The 13,367-nt window shown below is 41.5% G+C and overlaps 1 long non-coding RNA gene across 5 annotated transcripts in view; it reads right to left on the bottom strand.

Moving 5' to 3' along the window:
- The window catches only part of LOC122223989, a 54,680-nt gene extending 42,671 nt beyond the window's left edge, over positions 1-12,009 (bottom strand). For all 5 annotated transcript variants that reach the window (XR_006204595.1, XR_006204598.1, XR_006204594.1 and 2 more), the window contains exons 1-3: positions 11,932-12,009; positions 8,890-9,081; positions 6,510-6,631 (exon numbers count right to left, since the gene is read on the bottom strand). This is a non-coding gene — a long non-coding RNA (uncharacterized LOC122223989). The remainder of the gene's footprint in view (positions 1-6,509; positions 6,632-8,889; positions 9,082-11,931) is intronic.
- Between the last annotated feature and the right edge of the window lie 1,358 nt (positions 12,010-13,367).

Below are 13,367 nucleotides of genomic sequence, written 5' to 3'. Positions count from 1 at the left end.
GGCAGAAATGGATAATTTTGGAGACAGCTCTAAACTGAAAACAAAAGGAGCTGGACACCCTCTGCCAGGGATGTGAAGACCAGGCATTTCAGCAGAACCCATGAAGCAGCCGTCACCATATTCCCACCTTAGTGTCCGTAAAACAACCACCACCAAAAGTCACCTTCTGTAAACTTCCCATTTCTTTGGATTCCTTATGAGGCATTAATGAGGGAGTATGCAGAGTGTTTGAAAAACAGTTGGCATGTGATAGGGGACACGTAGATGATGTTATTATTGACGCAGTAAGTACCCCTCTCTACCTCACCTCCCTGTGCGGAAGGAGGTCCAATTCAATGCACATCTGCTTTCCCAAAGGCAGAGCTCTTCCAAGACTTCCCTAGTGAAATGTGGGCAGATGACATAAAGTGGAGGCTGGTGTCTCCCTGCTTCGGGATGGTGGCAGGTGGTGTTCCTGGAGTACTGGAATGGGTCTTAGGTGAGGTGCACAGAAGGGTAGTGAATGGCAAAAGGGCAATGGTCACTCCTCATTCCCCTGGTTTCCTACGGAATCAAGTAAAAGGTGAATCAAGAAATTCTTAGGTTTCTCATAAACCTGGGTCGACTACAGAAGAAGGGGGCCAGGGGGACCTGCTGGTTACTCTGTGGGATTTCCAACTGAAGTTAACAAATAGGTAGGAGGGTGAGAGAGAGAAAATGGCAGTGATGAGTGGAATCCTCAACAAAGGACAAGCTGGGCCCACAATGGCGCTGGTCAGTGGCTATCATAGATACACAGCCTAACAAGTGTTGACGTGACCTGCTGGCTGCCCTGGTTCTAAGAAGATCATCATTTGAATCAGCTGGCAGATTCCTTTTTTCCCCCAGATTTGCAGCAAAGGGTTAAAACTAGGGGGTGAAGACTAGGGAAAGATCCTGGAGATAAGAGTATTCTGGGGTTGAAATTATAAACTAGAATTTTTCTAAGTATTTGGGATTAAAAAAAAAAAGTAAGTTTACTTATTTTTAAGTAAACTAAGTTTAAACTAGAATGAAATAAAGATAAGAAACCTGTTCTGGGCAGATTCTGTAGTGTGTGTCTGTGTGTGGTTAGGAGGAGGGCCTGAAGGAAAATGAGCCAGGGGTCTGGGGCCAAGAAAGGCACGGGTAGTTGTGAGAATAAGGCAGGCATTATGCTTGCACAAATCTCCCTTCTTCCCCTCTGCTACATTCTTTGTTCCCCCTCTTTGCTACTGATGAAACATTTCCCTTCCTCTTCCATGAAGTCGTAAAGATTGAATGGGTCCAAGAGAAAGGAATTAGCTCACCTACAAGGTAAAAGCAAAATCAGGAGGGTTTTTTGTTATTGTTGTTGGTTTGTTTGTTTGTTTTAAAATATTTTTAAAGCAATATACTGGAAAAAAGCATTGAAAAGAGAATTCAGGAGACCTGTAATTGGGAACAAATATGAAAACCTCTTTTGGGCTCGGTTTCCTCATCCATAAAGTCTGGCATTTGGTAGCAATAGATGGTCTCTAAGATTTCCAGTACTTATGATTTCTGCTTTACTTCTTAGAACTGAAAGGGGCCTTGGCTAGCATCAGTTAAAATCCCGAATGTATATAAGAATATTCTATGAGACAGCCCAAGAAATGTATTGGATTTTATGAATGGATGCCTTTATGCTTTAGTATAAATTGGTAATTACCTTGATATTATCTAAATCAAAACAGTGGTTTCTTCCAGCTATGCCTAAAATTCATATTACCTATCCCTTCCGTGTGTGACTACAGCATTAATCCATCAAAGGGCTCTGAACCAGCCACAGGCTGAGTTTCCCTAAAGCTCTCTGCAGAGGAATATAATGGCTACAGACCATTGACACACCTCAGCGGACACCAGGGATGCTCAAGGATAAATACTATTAGGGTTAGGTTATGGCAGAGGCAGCAACAGACACAACCCTAAATCTCAGGGGCTCGGTAGCCATCAAAGTTTATTTCTCACTCATGTGAAGTCACATGGGTCAGCAGAGCTGACATTCAGTGACTCAGGGGTCTGGGCTCTCTCCATGTTGTACTGCCAGCATCTCAACACAAGATTCCAAGTTCATCCTTCAAGGGGTGATAGACACGGACAGAGAAGGCACACCAACAGTTAAGAACCAAAGGTACCATATCACTTCTCCTTGCATTCCTACCTGCCAGAACTCCGTCACGTGGATCTAACTGAACCGAAAGGACCCTGGGAAGTGGAGGAGAGCACGTGGATCTTCAGCGAGCACCTCGCTGCCTCTGGATGAAGTGACGACGCAATCAGGGACATAAAGTCACCAAGTTAGGAGCTGTTCCCTGTCTGAGCATGTTTGGAGTGGGTGACCAAAAAGCCTTGGTTTTTTTAATCTGTGGCTTCTTTAAACTATTTCTTTTTCTTGTCAAAAAATTGTTTCAGCTTGGGAAAATTGAGGCAACTTGCTAGGAAGCAGGGCTTCATAGCTCTATTTCATCCCATCTCGAGAGAAGGTTGCCTTTAAGTGGCCACATCACACTGTTGATTCACGATAACTTTAAGCCAACGAAAACCCTCACACAATTGTTTAGAGAAACTGCTGCCAAGCCAGGCCTTAACATCCTCTAATTGTGCTGTTCACTTTGCTTTAAGCCTAAATGCAGGACTTTATATTTACTCTGTTAAGTGTCATCCTGTTATTTTCAGACACTTGCTTCAGCCCTCTGAAGTTTTTATTCTGTCATGTATTGTAATAGCTGCTTCTTCAGAATTTGCATCCTATACCAATTTGATGAGTAGGTCTTGTGTGTCCAAATGCAAGTTCTTAAAAACAATATGCCAGGGGCAGAGCCCCCCGGTAGAACACCAGAGACCTCTCCTGAGAGACATCATCACGATCCATTAATAAGCACAGTGGGTTCATTTGTTACACCCAGTTTCATTTTTCTTTTCTTTTCTTTTTTTTTTTTTTGAGAGAGAGAGAGACAGAGACAGAGAGACAGAGAGAGAGGAAAGGGCAGAAGGAGAGAGAGAGGGAGAATCTTAAGCAGGCTCCACACCCAGCGTGGAGCTCTACGTGGGACTCAGTCTCACAAACTGTGAAATCATGACCTGAGCCAAGATTAAGAGTGAGACACTTAACCCACTGAGCCGCCCAGGCTCCCCTGTTCCACTAGCTTCAGATACTACTTACCACAGTATCAACCAGTTGGCATTTCTCCAATTTCTCAAGGATTTCCTAAGACCTCATAACATGCCTGGATGAAAACTAAACTCACCATCTGCCTTCCTCAGCCACTCCTACTGCTCAGGAGCCTATTGGTTGATGGCACCACCATCTAGCCCGCTATGCTGGAAAACTGGGGCAATCCCAGACCCTCTCTCTCCCACACTTTCCTCAGAAGCAAACTGGTATGAAGATTAGACTGGTATAAAGCAGTGAAGTGTTGCCACTACTGAACTGGACTGTCTCCTCCACTCGCCCCTTATGCCAGGGCAACTGCCTCTAAGCTGCTCTTCATGTCTCTGGAACTTTCTCCTTCAGTGTATGCACTTCATCCTCACTAAAGTTCTTTCAGAACTACAGGTCATATCACGGGACACCCCTGAATAAAACTCACTGAAGCCCTCCAGAGTAAGAATGGTAAAAATATCTAACACATTGTTGAGCATGGGCAATGGCCAAAGAGAAGACCAGCATGGCTACTCTAAATGGGAACAGGGTACCTTCTATTCTTAGACCCTAATGTTTCTAGGAGGCACACTCCTGCACCCTCCACCTCCATCCCTCAGTTTGGGCAAATCCCACATTTGCATCTCAACACTCTAGCTCTCCTTTCTCTGTCCTCTCAAAACTCCTTCCTCAACTCAGAAAAGGTCTCAGTCCCCTCCAAGGCTGGGAAGCTGCTGCTTGGGTCAACGTGCAGTCTGCCCCCCTCCCAGGGAGAAACTGGCTCCTTTTTCAGGCTTTGCTTTACTGAGTCAGAGGCAAGGTTTTAGAATTCAAAAATAAATGAATAAATGAATAAATACAACAAGAGTGAACCCCCAGCTTCATCCCTCCCCCAATCACCAGGCTCTTAGAAGTGAAAGCTTTTAAAAGGCTTTCTTTTTATATTCTCAGCCAGATATTGGACTCTGTTCTGGCTGGATTCTTGTGTGTCTTTTCTTCTTTGGGGCAATCAGCTTTAGTCTCTTGGTCTGGTCAAATGGTGAAAGGGCCACAAGGTAAAACAAGATTTTCTGAGAAAGGAAAAGAGTTCTCATAATATTTCAAAATACTACCCTGATGCTTTGTTAATCTGTCCCCCTACTCTACTAAATTCAGCTCCATGTGGGCAGGGACCAATGTTTGCTTGAAGTCTGTTTTCCCAGTGCTTCAGACACATTAGATGGTCGTTAAATGCTTAATGATTGATGACTAAGCCAATGGACAAAGACAGACCATGTCAATGGCATTTTGCTAATCTACCAGTATGCTAATTTTGTAAAAAAAGAAATCAAATAATTTGACTTAGTTCCTCTGTTGTTGAGTGGCTCAAACTGCAGGAATAGGAAAATATATGCTCCTTTTGAATAGGATTTCAGAAACCACAGGGATTTCAAGACCACATCTGTGGTGATCAATTTTTGTACAGGGGAAAAAAAGAAAGGCAAATTCAATAAAACATTTGCAGATAGTGGTTAATTCCTGTGCACTGGGGATGCATAATTCTTCAAAGAGAAAGGATGTGTTTTATTGTCTTCTCACGTTTATGGATGTTTTCTCTCATTATCATTTAATGAATGCAATTTTATAAAAATAAATGAGTGGTTTTGTCCGGATCCTTTTTCTCAAAGTCTGTCCAGCTTATTGGGCTCCCCACCCCAGACTGGACCTTAATAATGAGTATACTAACAAAACAAAAAAGTAAAATCATATTTCCCAGGTGCTAACTATTAGAGCCTCTTCATTGTTTGTTTCTAAAAGGAATCTTTTTCTTTTGTGTGATTTCTGCTCTCCTTTATGTGACATTTCAAAATAAACTATTGACCTTGTGTGGTTATTAACAGACTTCAGTGGATGGGTGCCCACAGCTGGTGCTGCATCTATGGAATGCAGGTAAAAGGAATTGCTGGGCTCCTGGAGGCAGCATGACAAAGAGGAGGTAAATGAATGAGTTCCAGGGCAGAGAATAAGGTTTGAATTACTGCCGTGCAACTCGCTCTGAGGGAATTATTTAGTACTCAGAATATGACTGGAATATTTTACAGTAACAATGAAGGTTACACCACATCTATGGATTAAGCCAGTGACTTGCTACCTGGATCCCTTTGATCTCATTGAAACAAGAGCTGGGGAGAAAGTGGATGTGAGGTTAGGTTAGCATAGGGCACTAGCTACCTAGATGGCCAGGGCTGACCCAGCTAACCTGGACTGTTGGGTGGCGTCCCCACTCTCCTCTCCATTCTCTTGTACTTTTCTCAGGAAAGCACAGCCTTTGCAGCTAGAAGTCCACGCTGAGCCTCCTGAGTGGTTATGCTTCCCAATGAGATTGGGCCCATTGGCTTTTAAAGCTTATCCATGGGTCAGGAAACCTTATGTTCCCCAGTTTTCAAATACTGGGTCGTCAAACAGACAAGTTATGAAAAGTACAAGAGAAGATTTTCTTAATGCATCCATGGCTACTATATTAGCTGTGTGTGCGTGTGTGTGAACAACTAAATATAGTGGGTTTTCTTTATCTCCTGGTTCCATTTTTACACCCAGTTCTTGAAAAGACATTTTACTCATTCTTAGTTCAGAAAAAATTAGGCCTGCTTTGCAGATCAGCTGTTTTCAATTATGTTACTCCACCCACTCTCTCTGTTTTTCTGGGCACTCATTTACCCGCTGAAGGATTTATAAGGCAGCCCTCTGCTCTTTCTCAGCCTCTGCGGTCACGCTGCCTCCACACACCTAATCTGCTCCTTGGGGAGCTTGCTAGTTCTGAGCCAGGGACGGTGCCAAGTAGAATATGAGAGTCCCTCTTCCTTCCCACCCCGTACTCCCAAACATTTGTTAGTAGATGAATATCAGCCCACAGAAGCTATTTTGCAAGAATCGTTATGTTTCTTCATATCTTTAAATCGGTTTAAATCTGTTCTGGGTCTCCCTCCCTCAAGGATGTAGGGAAACGTAAATTCCAGTCATTACTGGGACTCCCCACCTTCAAGGCCTGTGCAGGAACTTATACATTGCCCGATTAACAGGGTGGCCCCTCTGATCCCAGGCCACTGTCCTTGCTGCTTACTGCTGAGATGCTTGTTGTCACAGTCCCAAGGGGGCCACCAGCCCCAGCAGCCACCCTCAGGGTGCTGAAAGCTTAGGTGAGGCCAGGGCCCCCTGAATCTAGAGCCAGCTTTCCTACATGTCCTTGACAGCTGTCCCAGGGGTCTCATCCCTCCCTCAGACTTCTGTCAAGGAGCAGTGTGTGATCCCTAATGTTAGAGGGACCCTCTGACCTTCACCTTCTTCCACTGTCTCAGGAGATCTCACCCACCTTGCAAGTCACTTCTCTCTCTTCCCTCTCCGGAACACCTGGCATAATTTCTTCAGAGGGTTTAAGCTTTCACAAAAGACAGGAAAGGCCACTGACATCAAGTCTTCTGTTGTGCAAAATCCCTGATGCAAGCAAAGTATTAGGATGCTTGAAATGAGAGGATGGAAAAATACAGACAGTAAAGTTTTTGCTCAAATATTACCATCCTGTTTGCTCTTTTTTCAACTAGTAAACGCTAGTTAAGAGAACCATCGGGGGAGATCTGGAAGGAAGAAGAAAGGTCGCTGTGACACAGCGGCATCTTCAGAGGTGCCCAGGCAGGTAGTCGCTGCCCCTGTAGTGATCTCCTGTGTTGTCCCTCAGAGAATGCTGGGGCGGGACGGGATAGGGAACTAGGGGTGGGGATGTGGCCTCTAAATCTATATTGCTCCATGAGCAGTTCTTCATTTGCTCCTTTCATGTCCTCTTTCTTATTCATTGCATTCTTCTTTGTCTTTCCTCAGCATAATTTCAAGTTGTGTTCCCAGGTACTACATGACTGGTACAGAGTTGCCTACACTTTGTCAAGGTACCCCAATACCACCAAGGCCTAATGCTGAGTGGCTAGTCACTGGGTCAGCTTAATAAAGAAAATAGCCCACAACCCAGCCTTGGTAACATTCAGATACCCAGATAAGATCGAATGTGATTTGAAGGTTGAGCAATCACCCTGCAAGCGTTTAAGCCAGTTTAATCCATAACTGTCTCCTTCATGAAGCAACATTAGCTTTTTGCTGCAACCTGGGCTTCTCATGCTTTTTTGCATGATTGCCTTCTTCTTGCTTTCTTTCAAATTGTAGCAAATGTGAATTTCTGGGCCACTCACTGTTTTCCATTTCACTCATTTTACATACTTATATCTGTTCAATATTTATAAATATTTTAGCTTGTGAAAGCTGTTTAGTATATTTCCATTATCTACCTTTGTTGTATAACATCTGCTTTGTTTCATATGCTCAATACAAAAAAAAAAAGTTTTTGAGCTAAACAAATATGCAGAAGGTTATATGAGTTTGCAGGTCACGATTTTCTGTGTTCTTTTTCCATCACAAATTGCATTTCACTTCTCTTCTCCACATATTTTTATCCTACAGAACAGAGGTCGGCACACTACTTCCCGTGGGCCAAATCTAGGCTACACTTCATTTTGTAAATAATGTTTTGTTGGAACACAGCTGTTGTGCCCATTCTTTTAAGTGTTATCTCTGGCTTCTTTCACACCATGGTGTCAGTGCCGAGTAGTCATGATAAAGACTGTATGATGTGCAAAGCCTAAAACACCGCTACCCAGATCTTCACAGAGGACATTTGCTGATCCTAGCTGTGGGATAATAACACTAACCAAAAATCCTTTCTGTCACCGAATCTTAGAGTTTCAGAGCTGGAAAGAATTTTAGTCTAAGAACGTCACTTGACAGAAGATAAAACAGGCCCACACAGGAAACAACTTTCACTAAATGCTTATTATGTGCCAAGCACTGTGCCTCAGCAAATATTATCTCCTTGAGTGCCCACAACCAATACTATTTCTTGTGGTTTTTTATAGATGAGTAAATCAGGACAAAGAGCTTAAATAACTCACTCATGGCCACATAGCTATTATAATAAATGGAGCTGATGGTGCTTGGCTCAGGGAGTAGGACTGCAAAAATTGAAAACAGAACCATTGCTTCATTCAGCCTCTAAGCTAAAGAATTTTCTGTAAGACCCGCAGAAGGTAAGTGTCAGAACTGAGGTAGTGCCTGCTTTCCTGGTCTCCCTTAAAATTCAGTAAAAGTCAAGATTTTTATTGACCTCTATGCTCTGTGACCAAGGAAAGAATAGGGCCTTCTTTGCCTGTCTTTCCTGAATCTTGACTAAAAATAAAGTGACCATCGGCTGTGGGGTAGGACTTCCTGTTCAGGCGTCAGTTTTTTGCTAGGTGAGTCACACAGCTATGGCTGTTTCCTGGAAACTTCCTTGGGGTTTGACTAACTCCTGAAAAGTCTGCACAGAGTGGAAATGGACACCCGTTACAGGTCCCTCTGCTTCCATGAGGAAATGGGACTCCTCCTCCTCAAGAAATCTGTTATGGCTTAGCCTTTCCTGTGTTCAAAAAGTACAACAGAAACCACTATTTGGGGTGATAAAATTCATAGCTAACATTTCCAATAGGAACAACCTGGGGAAATATGCTGTAAGAATTACTGATTCACCAGAAAATTAAGTGTCTATTGATTACAATAATACCTGAAGCTTCACGGTCATTGGGATCCACATGATCGGGACTCCCAAACCCTCAACACCTGGCCTGGCCCTGCTGCCTTAGAAATGTATACTTCTCACTTTTTGTCAAACTTACCTTCGTGTTGTAACTTCTCAGTGTTTTGTAATTTGGTTCTCTCCTTGGGTTTCTGATACTGTCCTTCCTAAATATTTTTTTCCTGAAACGAAGGCTTTCTCAGCGCTTAAACCAGGCTGCTCTTCTACTACAGAAAGTCCCACAACTGGGCAGGTTGTTGTCTCCATGTAAATATTATCTTCCGCTGGGTGCCTGAAATGGAACAACCTAGTAATCTTCTATTTCCCTAGTCAGTTTATATTCCCATCTCCACCTTGACTTCTTACCATGCTCCTGCTCTCTGACCCACCTCATCAAATTGGAATGCTTCAAATATCCACACCAATCTGTTTCATGTCCCTGTCCTGCCTTGCTCCTTACATTTGATAAGAAGCCCCTTCTCCTATGAGAGGTCAGATGTTTTCCATCACATCATATCTCAATGTCTCAGGGAACTTCCATGGACCATTTCCCCATCTTAAGGTCTGGATTAAAAGTCAAGTCACACGAGGGGCATCTGGGTGGCTCAGTTGGTCGAGCATCCAACTTCGGCTCAGGTCATGATCTCATGGTTCGTGGGTTCGAGCCCTAACTTGGGCCCTGTGCTGACAGCTCAGAGCCTGGAGCCTGCTTCAGACTCTGTCTCCCTTGCTCTCTACCCCTCCCCCCCGCCCCACTGCCTCTCTCTCTCTCTCAAAAATTAATAAATATTTAAAAAAATTTAAAAAAGCCCAGTTAAGTCACCTGAGCAGCAGCCTAGCATGCCAATTCGTGAGAGGTTAAAAAAAAAATCCCTGGGATAAATCATTATAGAATTACAGTACCAGTTAATACAGGTTTTCATATATAACCATAAAATATAAATTGGTCCCCCTCCTACCGAATGGAAGTTAAAACCAGACAAAACAGCAAACAAGCAAATTCCCCTCCAACTCTGATCTACTACAAGTGAGTTTTTATGATCCCATCGCAGGATACAACCCTAGTGTTGCCACCACACTGAAACTGACCAGTAGACAATTTTTTTGGAGTCAGCTGAAATCCTCAAACCCAATAAAGTGGAGAAGCATAAATGCGTATTTGACTTATGTGAAATCAATGAAGATGAGCCACCAACGGGAGAGCAAGAACAAAAATGAGAGCTGAGCAAATAAGAATTTAAATAGTATGAACAATTCTGCCAGCTGGTCTCCTCACGGCTCATGTGGACCTACAACAGTGTTGTCAGATAGGAGGAAAACAAATCCCTAGAGTTAGTGGGATTACCATATTACCAATACCCATCTTTATTATCTCATTCTTCATCACACAGACACTGAACTCATTGTTATCGTCAGTATCCGTCCTCATGGTGAGTCACCATTATTACGACCAGAGCCAGGCAAAAATATGAAGGATGCATGGTGAGTATTTAGTATCATTGTTTTCCTTTTTTTTTTTTTTTAATGCTTCTGTTCTCCTTATCTTGCTATCATATAATTTAAAATATGGTAGAGTTATGTTTTTAATGTGTATACTTTAATATGTCCTCTATATCACTATATATTTTACACACGTATATTTACATACTGGCATAGAGAAGCATATATACCATACCACATACACTATTCTACATTTGATGTATAGGATTCTCAAGGATTACCTTGAGAAAATATGATTATCACTTTGCTCTTGGGACTTTGCAACCCAATGTCTACATTAGCCACAACCAACTAAAACTACAGAGTAATGCTACCTTTTAGGAAACCTAATAAATGCTACTAAACATGTTATCTGATTTAAAAAATCACGATAGAAACCAAGAACTAGAGAACAACTGGGAACCTTTTTGCCAACAGGAAATCCAGGAAAAAGAACTTGAAAACATATTTTGAACAAAGCCTAAAGCTAACATGCTTAACTTCCATTCTTAGAATTACCAAATGACCAGTTTTGAGTAAAAACACTGAAATGTAAGATGGTTCTAAGTAAGTTAAATGCTGTATGTTTAGTGCCTCAAATAAAGCCCTTGTTTTGAATTGGAATTTTATAGGAAATAAGGTAGGCCATTTCCTTCAAAGGTATGCCATTTCCTTCACATGAAAGGTCAGTTTTTTCCCTGTCCTCATTAAATAAATTGTAGCCACTTATTTAAATAATATCATCTTATTGAAAATTCAGATTATTAGCCTCTGTCAATTTTGGTTTGCCTCCTTTTTTATGTATCTTCTTGCATTTATTCTGAATTAGCTGTTTCCATCAAACTCAAGCCTTTCCTGTGGTAAAATCAAATAAATCAAAAAACAAATAAAAATCTCCTTTGACCCCATATTCTCTCTGCCCAGTGTTACATCATATCACTTTCCACCCAAACTTAGTTAAAGCTATTTGTAAATTTGAAACTTGACTTATTCAGCCTTCTAAGTGGTCTCCTTGATTTAATTAATTCCTGATCCAATCCATTCTCCAAACCATGAATAACTTTCCTAAAATACAGATCTTATCATGACACTCTCAATCTTTTTTTTTTTCTTAACTTTTTAATTTATTCTTGAGAGACAGAGCATGAATGGGGGAGGAGCGAAGACAGAGGGAGACACAGAATCTGAAACAGGCTCCAGGCTCTGAGCGGTCAGCACAGAGCCCAACGCAGGGCTCAAACCCACGAACTGTAAGGTCATGACCTAAGCTGAAGTTGGACACTTAACCTACTGAGCCACCCAGGCGTACCATGACACTCTCAATCTTGAACTCCTTCTATTGCTCTCTGTTTCTCTAGGATAACATCTTAATTTGTGTGTAAAGTTCTCTACCACATGGGGCTCACCACCCTCCTTACCACTCTCAGCCCTTGCTGCTCACTTACACCAGTGGCTCTAGCCCATCAATCTCTCCTGTTCAGTTCCTCAGTTGTGCCATGCTTGGTCTCTCCTCAAAAGTAACTAACTCACTCACCCTTTATCGCTCAGCCTAAATGTCTCTTTTTCATCAAGGTCTTTGTTGGGGTTCCTTGCCACATGCTGTCACTATACATCCCTCTTATAACATTCACCACATTTGTAATAACTGCTTTAATGCATGTACCTAAATTCCATGAAGGTGGAGACATATCTGCCTGTCTTCTCGACCCCTTTAATTCCAGGACTGAGTACAGTGCCTGGCAGGTAGAATGGACATGATAAATATTTGTGAAATAAGGAAATAATATTATGATCTAATAACATAAGGGTTCTATTTTGGAATCTTACAGATAAAACATTTCAAATTCTCAGTCACTCCTTTCTTTCAGGTTTACTTCAGTTGGCTTTATCTTTCTAGAAGAAAAATGTTTTGCAGTCCTAGAATGTGTAATCTATTTAATAGACTCAGACTCTGCCATGAATGGAGAACATATTCAGTAGTCATTCAATAACAAAATCAGTGTTACTTCTAATTTAAAAAATGGAGATGTAGGAAGAGAAGACCTTGAAGTTGACCTTCTTACATATTGTCCATAAATGATGTTTTAAAATTTTAACTCCAAAGTAAATATCAACAGTATAAAGAGTCCTCAAAAAATTAAAAATAGAACTACCATATGATCCAGTAATCACTGTACTGGGTATTTACCCAAAGAATATGATATATACACCTCTAAGTTTACTGTAGTATTATTTACAATAGACAAGATGCAAAAGCAAGTGAAAGTGTCTACTGATAGATGAATAAAGAAGATGTGATACACGGACACACACACACACACACACACACACACACACACACACACTGGAATACTACTCAGCCATAAAAAAGAAGGGAATCTTGCCATTTGAACAACATGGATGGAGCTAGAGTATAATGCTAAGTGAAATAATCAGAGAAAGACAAATACCATATGATTTCACTCATATGTGGAACTTAAGAAACAAAGCAAATGAACAAAAAAAAGAGACAACCAAGAAACAGACCCTTAACTACAGAGAGCAAATTGATGGTTACATAAAGAGGGGAAGTGGGTAGGAGGATGGGTGAAATAGGTGATGGGGATTAAAAGTACAGTCATCATGATAAGCACTGAGTAGTATATTAAATTGTTGAACCACTAAATTACACACCTGAAACTAATATAACACTGTATGTTAACTATGCTGGAATTAAAAATTTTAAATTAAATTAAAAATAAAATATTAAAAGTATTAGAAAATGTTTAACAGACTCTAGATACTGCATAGGTATTGGAGAGATACTTACATAGTTCATCAAATCTAAAAGCCATCAAAGAAAACATGGTATATAAAAATTTTAGGGGTGCTTGGGTAGCTCAGGGTCATGATCTCGCGGTTCATGAGTTTGAGCCCCGCTTTGGGCTCTGTGCTGACAGCTTGGAGTCTGGAGCCTGCTTCAGATTCTGTGTGTCTCTCTCTCTGCCCCTCCCTTGCTCGCACTCTGTCTCTGTCTCTCAAAAACGAATAAATGTTAAAAAATTAATGATCAGGAAAAAAATATTTGCAATATATAATCCAGAAGAAAATGTAGTATAT

Source organism: Panthera leo, chromosome A1 (assembly GCF_018350215.1).
Source record: "Panthera leo isolate Ple1 chromosome A1, P.leo_Ple1_pat1.1, whole genome shotgun sequence".
Classification (NCBI taxonomy): Eukaryota; Metazoa; Chordata; class Mammalia; order Carnivora; family Felidae; genus Panthera; species Panthera leo.
Note: the sequence above shows the minus strand (reverse complement) of the source record. Positions and strands in the feature narration are given on the sequence as shown.